This window comes from Gallinula chloropus, assembly GCF_964237585.1.
Source record: "Gallinula chloropus genome assembly, chromosome: 5".
Lineage (NCBI taxonomy): Eukaryota > Metazoa > Chordata > Aves > Gruiformes > Rallidae > Gallinula > Gallinula chloropus.
Genome location: NC_140090.1, coordinates 13,776,779 through 13,795,343, shown reverse-complemented (window position 1 = coordinate 13,795,343; position 18,565 = coordinate 13,776,779). Strand labels below are relative to the sequence as shown.

General features: G+C 41.8%; 1 protein-coding gene across 1 annotated transcript in view; it reads left to right on the top strand.

Moving 5' to 3' along the window:
* Window positions 1–3,604: 3,604 nt before the first annotated feature.
* The window catches only part of PTPN4 (protein tyrosine phosphatase non-receptor type 4), a 106,788-nt gene continuing 91,827 nt past the window's right edge, over window positions 3,605–18,565 (top strand). The window contains exon 1 of the mRNA XM_084265578.1: window positions 3,605–3,690. The gene's annotated coding sequence lies outside the window, so the exon portion shown is untranslated. The remainder of the gene's footprint in view (window positions 3,691–18,565) is intronic.

The window sequence follows — 18,565 nt, the reverse complement described above, 5'->3', positions numbered from 1 at the left end:
CTTGTGATGTGAAGTACCTATGCAAGAGGCAGCAGCTTTCACTGCTCACATGCAGAGGCAGAACATAGCTGAAAACTCGCTCGTTTAAAGAGCCAGCTACTGAAGGAGAAGAGCTGAATGCACTTTTTACATATGAAAGGAATGCGTTCTCATTCCTGTAAATAACGATGGTCCCGTTTCAGTTTGCTTTCTCACTTTCATTCATAATTTTGGGAAGCGATCACTCAGGGTGGGTTAACACATAACTCAGAATTCTGCAAAGTAAATTTTCTGCTGAACTCCACATTATAAGGTCTGAGCAAAGTCTGTAGGCAAACACCCTGCAGAGCAATTTTGCTCCATTGATGTAGTAAGAGCATGAGCTGGAGAACTTTGTCTCAGAATCTATTTTTAAAACATTTAGCACTCTTGCGATGTAGGTCTGACCTGAAGTCCTTTGCACATGGTGGGTTTCTTCCAACTGCCTTATTTAGGGCTTCAAATCGCACCTTCTGTAAACAACAAATTATAGGAATAATAATGTAGTGTGAGGAAATAACTTTGGAAAGTCTACCCTTTAATGTGCATCATCAATTTTGTGTTAGATTAGTAAAACATATCCTTTTGTAACAGCTTAAGGTTACATTTGCCAAACAAATGCTGTGTAGCTCTACAGTCACATTGAGTGGTTTGGATTGTTTATTCCATGCTCTGTATAAAGTAATGTATTAATTATTGTTATTCTCAAATTGAACATAACTCTATGTTTGCCATAAACCAGGCACAAGGAAAGAAAATTATATGTGAGAGGCAGACTTTGAAGCTTATGTGCAAATGGATTAAAACATATCTATGCAATTTGTGAATAAATTTGCCATGATCTGAAAGAGAATTATCAGGAAGCCAAGATGACTATGCAGCTAAGGATCCCTTTAATGCATGTATCTTGCCCACTGCTCATGAGGCTGGCAGTAGTTCAGAAATGCAGAATGCAATTATTGGATGTGTCTAGATGCACTGCAGTCAGTTTGTCAACAGAACTATGGAAATGTTTGAGAACAGCTGGAGCAATGTGGACACAATGAAGAATGGCATTACTGCTGCTGTGTGTGTTATTCTGGGGCTTTATGAAACCATCACCCTAGGAATTGTTCAATCCAGGAGAAACATTCACATTTCAAACTTTGTCATCTTATTTATGGACTTTCATTAATAAATTTTAAGTAACAGCAATTGGTAAGTGTTTTTTAATCATTAAAAAGTCCATTATTTAGAAATGTTCCAGGGATTGTGCATTATCTAAAATTCCTGCTTGACTGCCTTCCTCAAAATCTCACTCAGCAAAAGTGACAGGAGGCTAAAAGAGCTTGGACTACTTGGCCTAGTAAAATGAAGAGGGTATGACTATTTTCTTAAAAGTAATTGAGGGTAAATTACGTTAAGAGGGAAAGGTTATTTATTGTTCTTTAGCTTAGAACAAAACTGCCACAAGAACAATTTAGGCTGGAAATGTACAGAAGGTTTCCAAACATCAAAAGAATGAGATTTTAGAAAGCTTCCTAATTAAAAGAGTACGTGCAAACTCCCTTAGTATTATTCTGTGTCTTCCTGTGGTTAGGAATTTAATTGTGCAATCCAAGAACTCAATCACAACCATATATTGTACGTGTCTGTTACTTGGTAAAGAGGTTGTTGTGAGAGGTTGTATTTTAACAAATGGATATTAAAGGCATTTTAAACCAAACCCTTTCACACATAGTATAAATACATGAAAGCACTATGTTGTGTTAAAGTAAGTAATGCAAAGCCAACCTTCCCATGGGTCACACATGGAAAATCTCTACATGGCCAAGAGGCATAATATGCCTCTTACCTTGGAGAATCTGGCAAGGACACACAGGCAGAAATGACTCCCTGGGACATCTGCAGGGTGGACATGTGGCCAAGCCCTATGATTAGCCCATTAGGAGAGCCCTGTTCCTCTTCTCTGGCTTGTTTCTCCCATGGCAGGGACCGGCACTACCTGGAAGCCCCGATGTCAGTGTAGACTTGCTGCAATTTAAGTGTCATTGTTTTGGCCTGGCAGTTGCACTCGAACTCCTTGCAAGGCAGCCCCATGAAATGGAGCTGTTATTCTAACTGTTGCGGTGACCAGCGTTTCACTGCCCTCGTTAAATGCTTCCCTCGGCTGGCTGCTCGTTACACCTGGGCATCCTGGCCAGCCCTCGGGGCCCGGGTTGCTGCCTGCTGTGTCCCTGGGCCCACGCTCCAGAGAGCGTCCGACCCTTCATGGAGGTGCCGACCCTGCGCACCCGAACAGGAGGGTCCCCAGGCTGCACCTCAGGACGCAGGGAAGCAGCAGCTCTCCCACTCTACCCACGCCAGGGACGCTATGGGGACGGGGCCACTCCCCACCTCTGCACAGCCCCACTTCTACAGAGGGGGAAGCTCCCCTCCCCCCGGGTCCCGCTGCCCGCGGGCACACCGGAGGCCTGAGGGACCGCCTGCGCTGGCGACGGGAGCGGGGGGCAGACCCGCCCAGGGCTCCCACAGCCACGAGGCCCCTGAGGAACGACCTCCCGCCCCAAGCGGCGGGAAGCAGCTGCGACCGCGCAGAGCCCAGTCGCCTAGCGCAGCGGGACACCGGGGCAGAGAGGCAGCCCTGACTGACAGCTCGGGCGGCCAATCCACGCTCGCGAGCGGACGTGAAGCATCTCGTCTCTGATCGATGACCGACCCACCCAATCACGCCGTGGGACGGACTTTCAGCCCGGCCCTCTTTTTCTTTACGGACCCGCAGCGAGGCCAATCTCAAGGGCCGGACATCGCTCACTTCCCTTTTAACTATCGCGAGCTTTCCCTGGGGTGGCTTCTACTCTCCGCCCCTGCCACACCTCCCCCCCCCCCCCCCCGCCCCGCTACCGGTGACTGCGCAGCCGCCATGTTGGTTGCTATGCTGCCCGTATGAGGCGGGAGGGCGGCTGCGAGGGGAGGAGGCTGCTGTTTCTTCCCACCTTCTTCCCCGCAGGCTCTCCCTCACTCGCTCGCTCGCCGGGAGGGAGGGTGCCTCTGCAGAGCCCCGCCGCCTCTCCTCTCCCTGGTTCCCTCCGCTTCCCGGCCGGCGCTGCGCGCGAAGTGACTGCCGGTGTGTCTGAGGCGGCGCCGTTCCCCGTGAGGGGAGCCCCGGCCCGCGCGGCACCCGCCCGCCGCGCTGCTCTGCCCGCGCCCCGGCTCTCGCCTCGCCGCCCCCTCCGGCCGGTCGCCGTGAGGAGAGGCGCAGGGAAGGAGAGGCCGGAGGGGGTCCGCCGTTTCCCCGTCTCCTGGGCTTCCCTGTCCTTTCCTTCCCCCGACTCTTCCCCCTCCCGGTCCCTCGGCCCAGCCGCCGCGGTACGATGTGGTCCTCGCCGCTGCGGCTGGGCGCGGGGCGGCTGCTGCGGCTGCTGTCGCTGCTCCTGAGGCTGCGGCTCGGGCGGCCGCTGCGGGGGAACTGAAGGCAGCGAGCGGTGCGCCCGCTCCCGCGCGCGGGGGTGCGGCGCTGCGCGGTGCGGTGCCGTGCCGCGCGCGCGCGCCTCTCAGCGCGTGCCCGAGCGTCTGCGGCGCGTGCCCGTGCGCGCGCGGGGGGTCGCGGGGCGGCAGCGGCGAGCGCAGCCCCCGCGCCTCTTCCCTCCGCCGTCCCCGCTCCATCTGGAAGGACGTGGCTGTTATATGAAGGTAAGGCGGCCGCCGAGGCGCTCGGGTCTCCGTGCTGGGGGGCAGAGGGGCGGCGGCGGCGGGCGGGGGGGTGGGGGGGGGTTGCTGCACGCCGCATTCCTGTGCTGTAACCGCCCCCCGCCCCGGCCGCGGGCCCCGCTCCCCCTCAGCCCCGCTCCCCTTTCCCGCAACTTCGCCCGCAGGTCGCCGCTAGCGGAGAGCAGCTCTGCCGACAGCCCTCTCGGTGGAGGGTGGGGGGTGGGGGGGGGCGTGTGTGTGGGTGCCGCTTCTGTCTGTCCCTGTCCCGTCCTCCTCCCCCCAATTCCACCCCCACCTCCCCCACCCAAAAAGAAAGGGAGCTCCGGCCCCGCTCTGGGGAAAGGGTTTGGGGGGGGTGTGTGTGTGTGTGTGTGTGTGTGTGTGTGAAAGCTGCCGCCGGCCCACGGGGAGGGCTGGTAAACAGCCTTCGGGGGAACGAGCGGCGGGGGCAGGTCGGGGGCGGTTTGGGGGCTGTTAAACGTGGTGAACTCAGCCGGACGCACGAGGCGGATATTTTTTATTATTATCGTCATTTTTTTTTTTTTCCCTTTAGTATGTCTAACGTGAAAGTTTGCGCCCCTGTGCTTTCGAGGCACATGTGCACGTTGCCCTGGTTATGGGCAGGGAAAATGGGTTTGAGCGCTGCCGTCGCGTTCCTCTGGTACATTTTTAGTATCTCCCTCAAGCAGAAGGCTTGTGTAACCGCGGGTGTCTGTATGCGACGGAGGCTTTCGGCGTGTACCTGGCGATGGGTTAAACTCGTGCGCGCTGTCGCAGCACCAGCTGGGAAAGAGGAATAATGCCTCTTCCCTTTCGTCTGTCTCCGAGGACCAGTTGCTAAAACTAGGTAGCTGCCGGTGTAGGTGCAATGTTCCCACCGCTTTGCCGAGCCAGAGAATACATGGCGCTCAGATGGAGATAAACGTGAATGAACTTTGTGCTGCTACTTAACCCCTCCAGCGCTTCAGCGTGGCCAAGCTGTTCCAGTTTTAACTGAGAGATAGAAACTCCTTGTGTGGTTTGCGTGTTACAGAAGCGCTCGTGGATCTCAGCTGAAGAATAATTGTTCGGAGTACAGTGTGCACGTACGTTTTCTCGCCCTCGGGGCATTTCCCTTGCCCTGAGCTAAGCTGTGTTGAACGCTGAGGGGGTTTTGTGAGTGCACCAGCTTGCCTGCTCGTTATTGGCGAGTAACTGCCCTGTAAGGTTGGGAGCCGCTGCTGTGTTCACGCACATGCAGACGTTTATGAGCCTGTCACGTCGTAAATGTGTGTTGCAGAAATAGGAGAAGGAGTTAGATTAGAATTGGCGAAACCATTTTCTTATTAGATACGAGTGTCACAGGAAAGTGTTTTTTTTCAGTTCGTTGCCTAGACATAAAATATTGAGTATCGCAGTCTCGTGGATGCCATTTTCTTGACAATGGATTTCTTGCTTCACTGACCTAAAAAGTTGGTTTTGCTTATTGGCCTGACTCTGGCTTTCACCATGCTGAATAAGATGTGGTTCTGGTGGTAAGCTTACAAGTGCTTATGCGTGTGTCTGTAAGTTTCCTAGGCATGTTTATGCATTATAAACTCGGAAATTTCACCTTTGGTCTGATTTTCTTTTTTTGAGGTAGTTCTCTTTACAGTTTCTATGTATTTTTAGATTAGGTTCATGCGTTTATTTGTAGTTTAGAGTTAAATTAGCCATTGAAATACAAATGCATTTTCCTCAAAAGCAGAAATGTATTAATATTTTACTTTTGGGTGCATTTTTCTTAGGTTTGCAGTTAAGCTTGCTTGGAATCAAGTTTGCCTACTTAGGGTGTAGTTTGATGTTAATTTCTTGTTCAGTCCATTTTTCTATGAAATATATTGTTTGTTGCCATACTTTACAATTCTGTTGTCCTGCTAATGCCTGATTTAGGTTGTAAGTAGCAGTATTGATAGAACACCCTTGCTAAAAATACTGTCAGGGTTGGGTATACTTACAGGGTAGCAACAGGGAAGTTAACCTATACTGGCTTTATTCTGTGACTGTATTATCAGCAACTATGTTTGTAAAACAAGAATAAAAGCAAAAACCTGTAATCTTAGAAGTAAAGCTAATTGATCTACGGGGTAGATGTGCTCTATATTAATGAACAGAGTTCATGCAATACTACTTACATGTAATTTCTAGTAGCATATTTGGAATATATGGTAAGTTAATACCCAGAGTACATCATTTTGGCTCTGATCCCGCAGTGACCCTAGTTTGGGCAGAGGGATCCTCCTACACAGAATTTGCTGCAGGAACTGGAGCTGAAACATTCATTCTGTAGACACTATAGGTCAACGTTTGTCATGAGCATTTGCTACATGTGAATGTTTTGTGTGTTTTGTTGTCCTTTGTGTGGCATGTCATGCAGGGGTCTGTGTATGCAAAGAGGCACAGGGTTGGTGCTCAGGGTAACAACCTAATACAATAGCGTTGTGACATCAGATTGTTTTGTGAAAATGAGGGGACTGTTGAAATTGCTTAGTGCTGCTGAAAGGTCCTGATGAGCGTTTGGGGGTTCCATCTTTCTAAGGTCTGATAGCCTTGGGGGAGTTACTTTATGAATGTTTTGTTGAAAATGCATGGAAGTTTTGTGCATCGATTTATGCTCACATAAGGAAAGTGGAGGGAGTGTCTATGGGTGTATTCTGGAGGACGGAGTGGAAGTTACAAGTTCAAATGTACTGGTGGGGAAGATGCTCAGGATGTGTCACTTAGTCCCTCATGTGGGAAACTAGGACTGAATGGCTTGTTTGTGACAGTTTAGACCTTTGTATGAGGTGAGTGAGTTGGGTTAAGTGACTTCTGAAAATGATGGTGGATTAAAAATGAAGTTTTAACTTTTCAGCTGATCAAAACTCAATTAAAACAAATAGTAGGCATGTGCGTGCTCTTTTTTTTTTCTTGGTGAGGTCATTGTTAGATTGTTTTTTTTAAACTGATAAATAGCAAGCTTGTGTGGCTTGTCACCTGAGGTCTTCATACTGCCATTAGCTCAATCCTCTGGCTCATCCCTCCCTGCCTCCCTCTCCCCAGTTTGGGTTTACATTTGGTACAAAATCACATGAATCCCATGCCTTCACATCCTGTTTTTGTCACCTCACTTCCATTCTCGCCAATTATAAAAAATGGTCAAACAAGAGAGTTTTTCAGCAGATGGTTGACTGTGCCTTTTTTTTTTTTTTTAAATACCACACTTTCACTCTGGTGCTGTCACTTTTCATAAAATGCCCAGACAAAATTCTCATGGGTTTATCGTGCTCCAGCCTAAACAACTGTAAAAACGGTTTGTGTGTGCACATAATATGGGATTGTTTGTAGTGGAGAGAAGGAACTGTGAAGATAGAAGAAGCAAGGGAGGAGGGGGTGGCCTGAGCAGGAGACAAAACCAAAAAAGCTGAACAGTGGCCTGGTAATACAACAGCAGGTCTTTGCCATCTGGCCCAGCTGTTCAGATATGCCTGTTTGGGAACAGAGGCTGTTTTTCTTTGAGGACTTGTAATCAATTGAATTAGCACAAAAATAGTTTTATGTAGGCTTTTGAAATCTTTTAATTTCTAAAATTTGTTATTTTCTGGAAATTTTCACTGATTATGTCATAGTATTACATATCTGCAGATACACATTAACAGTTTTTATCTGGCTGAATTTTAGAATTCTTAGAAAACTATTGCTGTGTATCACTTTAAAAAACTGAATTAGTTAAATTTACAGTGGTTAATGTGTTCACAGGAATTTTATTGATGTGCCGATGCACCACAAGTAGATTTGAGATGTAGGTTACAACAGTAGGGTCTTTTTATGCTGATCTGGGTTGCAGCATACAAACTCTGTTCTGGTTGCAGATTGTTACAGATGATAGTCACTTAATCACTTCGGTGGATCAGGTGAGCATAAGTAGATGAATTTTAGTTTGAAATGTGAGAATTGAACCAGCTTCTCTCCTTTCCCAGTTTATGCACCTTCAAAAAAGACTTGGTAGGGTGATGCAATTAGACCTCTCTTGGCACGCTGCTTTGTCTCGCATTGCAATTACTTCTTGGACAAGTTATAAGGTGACTGTTGGGTGATAAATGCAATTCTATTTGTGTGGTTTATGAGATATGGCCATCTTTACAGTTACTCGAGGAAGGGAAGGGGGAAATGGCTAATATCCGTTTAGAAATAAACAGTCTTTTAATTATGAGTACTTATCGTCTGGAATGAGGAATGTTCTGGGAGATACTTTCACTGAGTGGGGAATGAAGTGCACTTGTCGCTTGAGAATTTTCAGGCCACCCGTAAGATTGAAGAGGGAAAAAATGATAATCCACTTCCTATGGCATGTGTGTTCTTGGCTTTTTGGCCATTCCTTATCTTCTGCAGGGTAGCTAGCTGAGAGAACGATCGCTGAATTATTCTGTGTAACCACAAGCCTCAATCTTCAAATGTAGTGCTGCTAGGGATCAACAGTTTCATACTTGGATTTCTTTTTGTAAATGAAAAAGGTGTGGGTTAGATTGAAGGACAGTGTATTGAGTTCTCTTATCAACCTGGGATTTATACTTTAAATTTAAAATCGCTAAGTATCTGGTATTAAATGCTGAAAACCTTGCTCCAACTGATGCTTTTTGGGGGGTGATGCTCCAGTCTGGAGGCCTTAGTTGCATGTAATTTTGTTATTTTGTTTGAAGATTTTAATAAACTAATTAAAAAGTTTCATTTAAATGTAAGCTCTTTTTTAATGTTTGTTAGGAGTAATAGTATATAAATTGATTTTGTTTTATGCCTGTTAAACAAATGATCCTCACTTATTTTGTCTCTAAAAGAATATTTGCTCTTAACTTCAGCTTGTCATGAGCCCTTTAGCCAGTTTAGTGCGTTTGTGTACCAACATACCTCTACCCTACAAAAAACCCTAGCAAACCCCTAAATAAACAATGTTTTGTGTTTGTTGCAAAAGACAGACATGAGAAACAAATTATATCAGTGCTGCACTGAAACTGTCTATTCAGTGCAATAAAAGTTACATAAAAATATTTTCTCAGATGAGAAAATTATTCTTAGATAAGTGTTATCTGCTTTTTATGGCATCAGTCAGGAAACCAGGAATTGAAACTGTATCTGCAGCAGATAGCTCTCCATGTAAACCAAAGCAGTGGCTGGTAAAAGATAAGAGCCTGCTGTGGATCCTTTGTCTCGGGGAGGTGTGCTAACATACTTTGTCTTGAAAGAAGGTTAACAAGCAAGATTCCTGTGTTTTCTTTTTGCAGTGGAAGGTGGTATTTCCAAAAGAGTCAGCTAAGTGGATTTGATATGCTGAAAAGCTGTTTTTTAAAAATAAGAGACTCAAGTGTGACATAGCAGAAACTTGTGCTCCCTCTTGTCTGTGCCAACAGAGATGCAATAGAATAGGAATAGAAATGTTATTAATTCCCCTGTCCCTTAGGTAGGGAAAGGAACACATTTTTAATAAAAGCACACAGAAATATACCACTCAGTGGAAGAGCAATCACTGCTAATAATGGTCTCTGGACGCCCAGTTTAGCACAGTTTTTTCTGGATGAAGATTATTTCTTGATGATGCTTTCTTTGCCTTATATTTTCTTAAGACATGTTAAATGTTGTAAGTCAAGAAACTTAAAGCTGTTATAACCGATTTGAACACAAAAACAATCCAAGATGGGACATATTTTTCTTGGGACAGAAAAAGATGCTTCCTAGATCTAACAACTGTGTTTTGATGTCTTTGCCTAAAATGGAAAAAATGAGGAAAAAACTTAGGAGGAAAGTCACATAGTAAAACTGTGGTTGGCTTGGTTTTGGTTTGTCACCCATCCCCCCTGCCTTGTCAATCCATTGACTAACCTTGTCAATGGATTCAGAAATATTTTTTGGGGGGAAGGGGAATGGGGAGGAGGGTTGGAACCAACAGTCTCTCCATGATAAATTGACTGGAGAGAGTTAAAATTAACATATGTCACTTTACATTTGTCTTGATATTTGCAGTAAGCTTTTAATGTCATCTGAAAAAGTAGTTAGATGTATTTTTGTCTTTTGATGTGTGAATAGGATTAAAGGTGACCAGTGCTGATGACCAGCAATGTGTTGCATTGTAAGTTGTTTTTTCTCGTACAGATTGTCTGTGTGCACTGCATATGCCAGCTTTCTATTGTGTCTCTGAACTGCATATAGCCTCAGTACTGTCTGAAAATGTTTTACTGAGCTTGTGTAGGGCCCCTATTTAGAAAAGCTGTATTTCAGGAGACAGGTGTGTATGAATTAGTTTGACTTAAAATTTTGAAGAACTTGGCGTTTGAGTTTTAAATCACTGTGGCCTGCAACCTCCAAACTGAGCTGCTATTAAGGCTTTCCTTGGAAGAGGTTCTTGGCTTTTTTTGGGAGGCAGACTGCTGTTACGATTGATGCCATGGTCTGTTTTTAGTACTTGAGTGCAAATGAGGCTATGGGTGAGTCCTGGGAACCCTAATCTGCCAGTAATTCCCCATTTACTATGTTTTAGTCTTGTGTGTTGACTCTGTAAGAAGATACTGCATCCTGTTAGCTCATCTGAATCCACCTGCTTTCTGTGGAGCTGATCTCTAATGTTTGGAAGGACCTTTCCAGATGTAATGCCTCTGGAAAGGGGTTGTTTGAAATAATGAAATGTGTCTGCCTCTTCAAAACTGAGGGGATGTATCACCTTTGTCTTAAGTCTGGATAGAGACGCAGGGGAAGAGGACAGCTGCCCTGAAGTGATTATAAAACATCTAAGGTTTTGAAAAACATAATTAAAAAGGAAAGGTCATATTTTTTTGTTTACTTTCAGCACGTCTCATGACCTCATGGGAAGCTTCTGCTGAAATAACTGTGGTATGCAACAGGGGGAAACTGAAACATAGAAGTGGCATTACAGTGGAACTAATAGATCAGTCAGCTGTACTGTGGGGTCATACCTCCAAATGATTTGAGTATTTTTTTCCTCATTTGTTTTCTGTGAGCTTGAGATGGACTTCTGATTAGGATGCTTCAGTATAGGACTAATGGAGTTGCTTCTAATTGTGCTTCGAGCATCTCCTCTCCAGTTCGCTATATATACAGCTAAGTAAGGAGGGACAGAACATTAAGGGTGGTAAGAAGTTGCTTTACTTTTTCTTTTGTAACCTTTCACTAAACAACATTTTTCCTTCTATGTTCATTTTATGGTAAAATACAAGTCAGGTTTGTTAACTGCTCAGGTTGGAAGTGGCTTGAACTTTTTAAACCTTTAGATCTTTGTATTTGGGACTAAGGAAATAATTTAATTTTGAAGATCTTTGTTGGGAAAATATGCTGGGTTTTGCTCTGCTTTTCTATGCAATATGATCTGTTGGGTTGTTTTTTTTTTTCCCTTCACTTAGCAGATTTACTATTATTTTAGAGATTTAAGGCTTTGGTGATACTGCTTTTCCCTTAGCTACTAGTATAGATTTGAGTTCTTTGTTCTACAGCTCTTAGGTCTGCTGGGAGAAGTGACTTGGTGTGAGTGTGTGTCTGGGGAGGAGCAAAACGCAATGGATGGTCTCTGGGCTCTTTTTGTAAAGCCGTTTTTTTGCTTTTCACAGTCCCTGCCCTTGTAGAAATAGGATTATTTTTGTATTTTCAATATTTAAGAAAATGTTATTGAAATTAATAATAGACATAATAAATATATTAATTAAAATATCTCTGCTTTTAAGACCATGCCACTAAAAAGGTTGAGATGCAGGAAGAAAAAGAGGCATGAGTAACTATGCAAGATATGTACAGTTACACTTAGAATTCTTCTGTAGAAGACTAGAAAATAGACTGAAAATTAACATCTGACAAAAAGTCCTCTAAGAGGAAATTCCTACAGGAGAACTTCATTCTTGAGATTAATTAAATGAAAGATTAGAAATTCTCTAGATAGCTGTAAGCTATTTAATAAAACTGAAGTAAGCAATTAAAAGACTCAGTTGTAGTTACCAGCAGAGGCATTGCCTCCTTTTTATGATTCTGGTTCTACACCCTCCTCAACCCCCACCAATCTCCACCTCCTCCCCCCCCACCCCACCCCAGCCTGTCACATATGCTTGCCCTCCTTTTACAGGAAAGCTGTGTGTGCAGCTCATTAATGCTCAGTGTTTTCTGCAAAAGGATTTTCATCAAAAGCATCCCTCTCTGAGTAAGGGGTGATGTAGATAACTTGTTTGGCGTTGGAAACACATACATAGTCCTGAGAAAACAAATAAAAGCGCTCTGTAGGAATGATACAAAAGAAATATATGTGAGAGGGTAGCTTTAAAGAGAACCTGATTAACATCTGAAACTTCAAGCTGACATTTAGGCACCTTTGAAAAGAACTTATTCTGCCGATAAAGCTGCTTTGTCAAAACTCTAGTTTCTATTTCTAAGTTACATTGATTTAAGCTTTTTCCAGTCCACCTCTTTACAGTATTTTCTTTCCCCCCCTGTATCTTCCAGACAAACAGGTTAATTCTAACGGTTCCGGGAAATGATTGTAGTTATTCTGGTATCTGCAGAAGGTGTTTTCGACTTAAGTCTTTCATATTCATTCTGAATACATTTTACATTCTGTTGCACCTGCTGGGTCATGATAGATGTTTGTGTGTGCTCTAGCAGTTGTGTACAGTAAGCTGGGATGTGTGTATCATCAGAGATCTATGCCTCATCTGAGGGCAGTGTGTGATAGCAAATCACATCATTATGTTAAGGAGAAAAATGTATTGCTGCAAATTGGCACTGGATTCCCCCAAAATTGAAGGAGATGCCATACTTCAGTAGAATTACTGTGCTATGAATAAATGGGGAAAACAGGAAAAAAAAAAAAAAGAATCCTTATGTGTACCTAATAGTGCTATTATAATAATTTAAGTTGGTTCAAAGTAAGTTACTGACTAAAGTCATTAAAGATAAGAGCACTCTTATGATGAGATTATTTTTTTTCCAGAAGTGTTCATTAGTTTCCACTCTGTGAGAAAACAGATGTGGCCTTCAGTGAAAATAACAATAGGCTGATACAGAAGTTCTGAAGGTAAACTACTTAATGCCGTAAGCAGAAAGCCCCATCTTAAAAATCTGGTTTCCAGACTTAAAACTCCTATAACCTAGTATTCAGAAAAAGCCACAGTGAAGCTGCTTCTTTGGGCGTTATATAAATATCCTTATCTTCATAACATTTAAAGTTCAAACATAATTCATTGTCAGACTTGAAAGCAAAACTGTAAAGAGGAAGGAAGAGATGCCTTTCCTAGTGGTCATTGTTGCTTTTATAATAATTCTCTGTGTCTAAGTAAAAATAAAAGGAAAGTTGGCTATTAATAAAATAATGTGATTTTTGTTGTAGCTTCTAAAATATGGAAATGGACTTGAAGCCCACTTTGCTATGTACAATTAATAGAAAACAAATTGTGCTTTGAAAGGCTAACATTTCTGTAGTTGAGAGCCTGAGTCTGATAACAGACTTGCCTCCTTACAGTGTTGCCCTGCAAGTGTTTCAAAGTGGCATAAAAATGAATGAATGCTTGTGAACAAGTGCTTAAGTGACACAGATCTGAAGCCTTCTGTGTACTTCCAGTGTTTGTAGAGAATGTTTTGTAATATATGTATTCCTAATAACTATGACTAATGTTGCTTAGTCAGTAGGTAGTTAGCTCTTCAGAACTGTTCCTGTTTAGAGTCCATAATATAATTTAAGATCTATCTGTACATGTGCTAAATAATCATATTGGTGTGTAGTGGACAAAGGGATGGAGTAATAAAGTTTTAAAATATTGTAACAATAAATCTATGTTTTACTGTAGAACATGTTTGAAGAGTATCCCAGTATTTTTTGAGTACTTGAGAAGTGAATACCAATATTCATACTTCCTCTCCGGGAGGAATAGGGAAATGTATTTAGTGTATTGTTGTTGTATCAGACTTAATCGTTTCTGCCAAACAGTGTCATACATGCCTGCACTTCAAAAAAATGTTGAAACGTCCTGTTGACTTCTTAAACTTTTTTTGGCAATGCAACACTTTCCATTTTTTTTTTGTGTCCCTTGTTTAACAGTTTTTGTGTGTGTTTTCAAAAGCACTTCCATTCACCATTCAAGGAATTCAATAGAATTCTAATAGGAACTGCACATAAATAACTACAGAAATCAATGCTTCAATTCAGCCAAGAGTTTTTTGTGACTTCAAAAGCCACAAGAGCATTTATTATTAGAAACGTACAATTGACTTTTCTTGTATTATCATTTTGCATAGTGATTTGGTTTTCACCACCACAACAAGATGTTTGACAGTTTCATTTGAAAATGATGTATTTACATTCGGCGTTCCAAAACAGTGTAATTTTTATCTTTCTGTGAAGCCCTATTCATGGCAATTTGCATGTTCAGCTCTGTGCAAAGATTGTTGGTGAAATAGTCATGGGTAGATTTGTCCTCAAAGGTCAACCAAATGTTACGTATAGTCTACTATTCCTGTATTGCAATGAAAATATAAAAGAAATTTTCAGTTAATTGAGCTGTTGGATTATTTTTTGTCCAATTCATACAATGTAAAGCATATCCTCTTTTCCAAAATGCCCAATTTCCTGAGTCTTAATGGCCACAGAAGTAGCCAACCTGCAGTAGCACAGCGTTGTCCTGTAAGTACTACTACTGTTGTATTTGCATTACACCTCAGGCCACAGCAGCTGTAACAGTCCTCTTGATCCTTAAGTTTTTAGGTGGGTTATAGAAAGTGAGATGTTCTCGAAGGGAGAGGTTGTTTGAGCACCTTAGAAGCTTTAGAAAATTGATGCTGCTTTTCATTTGAAACAGCCTGAAGATGATGTGACATGAAATACAGCACTCGGTGTTCAGTAGCGTTTACTCCCCTGTAAATGGACCTCTTCAGTGCTGTGGCTTTTGAGCAGCTCTTGTGCGGTTTCTGGCAGGTAATAGTATAGTGTTATCGCCTTGGGTGGAAAGCACATCCAGAAGGAAACAGTTTTGTTCTGCTTGTCAGGGGGGTACTCAGATTAATGGATTGTTCTGCATTAATATTTTGTTTGTCACTGTTGCCGATCGTTCGAAAAAGTTAGGTTACCAGCAGGGGCTTTTAGATGGCAGTAGCCTTGCCTCTCCCTCCCAGTGGGACCAGCAGTCCCATATTCATCTCCCTTGTCACATGAGCAGGTGCTGGTGGTGGATGCATGCTTTGGGACTTAGAAACATTCCAGCTGGGTGAAGAGGTAGGGGACCATGGCATGTCTCTGGTCCTTCCCTCTCCTAACATTTGGAGTTAAAAGACTACACAGGTAAAATTTACAGAGGAAGGTTTTAATGGTGAAGAGGGGGAAGAGATGCAAGGTAGAGCATGGTGAGGAGCGAGATGGGTAACAGTGTCGTAACCGCGGTTCCGTTGGTGTTTGGTGTTGTCACTTGGAATGATAAGCATTTAGAGTTTGAGTACTGTCATGGTGTGATCTTAAAAAAAATAAAGGAAGTGAAGTCAGAACTCTGTTGGTTCCTCAAAGTTCTTCCCTATTTCCTTTTACCACTTCTGTCTAATTCAGGTTGCATTTTAGTCAGCTGCTTTCATCTTGACACTTATGTCATTCAGGCATCCACAAAGTTGGTATGCTAATGTCTTGCATTTCAGCTGACTGATAGATACACCAAAACCTATCGTACTTTTGTCACTGCAACGTGAAGCTTCTTTTAATTTCCTTGCCTGTTCAGCATTTACAGGAACAAGATAATGGAATGTTGCTGGCGTAATTTGTAAGCCTGATGTCTGAAGTTTATTAAACGTGGCTTGCTTTCTCAAACACATTCTGCCCTTCCTGTATTCTTATAGATGCCCGATAGTTAACTGCTAGGTAACCCACAGTGGAGGAGATAATGGACATCTAAAAATTATGATTTTTTTTTTTAAAGGAAACTTGTTTCTGTAAAGGGTTGAAACAGGCTTAGATTTGTCTGAAAGGAAACGTTCATATTTATTTTCAGGTTTGTGGATCTTCTGTTTCTTTGAAACCCACCTTATGACAGTAAGCAAGACAAACCAGACACCTCATGTGTTTCTTGAAACCATTGTGTGCATTATCTATCCCTCTTTGCATTGCTGCTCTTACATAGCCAATCCCAAATATATCAGCAGGTAGAAGAAAAACATGTAATTCTTTCTGAATGCAGAAAGAAGAAACAGAAAGACAAAAAAGTGGGTAGCAGAGATGAGGAGAAATGGGGAAAAAATAGTATTCCCAGCTCTTGGAAGTAGTTGCCAGACAACCTGAAACATGGAGGTATTAAAATATATTATGGTATGGAGCAACAAAGACATTAGTTGTTACACCACACTGTGTTTCATAGCTCCACCCTATCGTGTAATCCTTTTTATTGAACATCCAACCTGGTTGAGGTTCCTTCTACCCTGTTTGTAGAACAGGTGGTTAGAAATTTATCTCAGAGGCAAAATACAGTTCTAAATTTGGACTGAATTCTTCCTTGACCAGCTATTTACTGTATTCTGTACTTGTCATAACTTTTCTAGAAGTACTTTTTTTCTCTTGCCTGGGCAGTGTGTCTGAGAGTATTGCTCATAAAAAAAATAACCTTGTTACACTTTAAGCTTGCAGTTCATCAGCTATATACGGAGAAAAAATTGTGCTTAAAAATGCTTGAAATCATAGATGCTTTGCAATCTCAGGTGAAGCAATCGGAATTCTTTCTGGTTTATTGTTGTGCTTTTTCAGATATTTCATTTTGGTACTACTTGCTACTGGAAGAGTCTCTTGACTTAATAGATCTATGTCTTTTTTTTTTTTTTTTTTTTAGAAGCTTAAAAATTAATCCATCTGAGGTTTTGCAATACAGAGCAGCATGAGACAGGGCCTTCATCTGTCCTGTGGGCTGTGCGCCTGACTAAGCATCCTCCTATGAGGAATTCCCTCTTTTCAACAGCGTGACACTGTTGGTTTATGTTTGTATCTTATGACCTACTAAAAATATCTTTTTACCTTCTCACTTTTTAAAATCCTCTTCCTCAGAATTGGTGCATAACTGTTTTGTGTGTTTTCTGTATTTGTTAGTGGGTTGTGCCTGCTTGATAGTGTATAGAAATTGTCCAAACATACACATTTATGTTTCTGGAAAATTGTTTTCTAACTAAATTTTTAAAAATAAATGTTGTTCTTGTGTTCTGAAGACACTTTAAGAATGGTTTTGGGTTTTTTTTCCTAAATTGACACTTGTGTTATTGGTAATGAATTAGATCTTATCTACATTTCACTGGTGAGGGGTTGTGAGGCCTACTGGGACTAGTAGTGAAGGCACCAGTTGGATCAGAAACTGACCAAACCAAAGACTGCAAACAGCTATACCATAAAAGCAACTAACAGGATGGAGAGGGATTATTAGTCACGCTTTTCCAAAGTCAGTCTCAAAATTAATCCTGTTTCATTACATTCATTAATACCTTGGTGCAAGAATTATGTCTCCTCTTATTAAAAGCTGTAGATAACAGAGTTCAGAAATTTTTTTTAGTGTTTCAGAGGACTGAATTATCCTGTAAGGAAAAATAAGATAAACTCATAGATTTGATTACAGAAAAGTCAATAACAGGAAATAAAGTATTTAAGGCATAAGAACATTTCTTGTTTGATTGGAGGTTTTTTTGGATTTTTTTTTTTTGGAAGCTTGAATTGGTAAATAGGAATTTTTGGATGCTGAAAGTAGCAGCTCCCAATACGAAGCATGAACAAGGCTAACAGTGAATAATTGTCAATGGTTAACTGTCAGAACAGAATGTACCTAGTAGTTTCTGCATCTAGTCTGCATTAGTTAACAATTCTTATTATTGGCTTGGCTATCAGGGGAGAATTGGTGATAGCATATCTTAAGTTTCACTCACAGCACCAACTAGACGTGATTGGGACTGTGTTGGAGGAAAAACGTCAATGCAGGAGTTTTACTTTTTATTTTCTTTTAGTAAAGTAGGGTCAAATTACTGTGTTTTAAAAAAAATGTATTTAGAAAACCATTTTTCTAAGACATGTATCAATCTTTTAAAAGGTTGGACAATTTCTCTTGTTCATTTGTTTTCCAGACTTTCTTTACCTTTTGTATGAGAATACACCTGAAAACAAAAAGCATTCTCTGAGAGTTTTGAAGTCTTATTTTTTTTAAAAGGAATTATATAAATTGGATTTAAATTCTCAAGATTTTAATATAAATATTAGAAACTTATTTTTAACAGTAATCTATACTATAGGTAGATATCTCGATCTACTGAGCTTATGGCAACGAGCTGAAATCATAGAATCATAAAATGGAATGAAATGAAGACCTTATTTCAGGAGATCTTGTGCTGGAACTGGCTGAGGTCATAAAAGAAATTATAGTTCTGGTCCCATTTCTCTGAGAAAGAATGCTGCTACTCATTGCCCTATTAGGACAGACAAAAGGCTGATCAACAGGAACATCTGGATCTGACTGTGAAATGGCCTAGTGTGTCAATACAACTAATTGCAGCTGACTCTTAACATTTGTGTCCCAGCATTTGCCACATAAGATTATTGGTCTGATACACTATTTTTTTTTTTTCTCCTTAATATTTGCAAAATAGGAAGGTGAAACCCATCACATTTCTTTCTGGACATTTATGTAATCTTAATAAATGCAAGGAGTAAATGACTTCTTTTAAAGGCTTTAATACATCTAATCTATGGATTGGTGGCTGTCTTAAATGCTTTTTTTCAATGCCAACAATGTGACAAAGTGAGCTGGTCATATGTGTTTTAAACCTTAAGGATGTTTGGAATGCTTTTGATGGTTTGTCTGTCTGTATGTTGTGTATA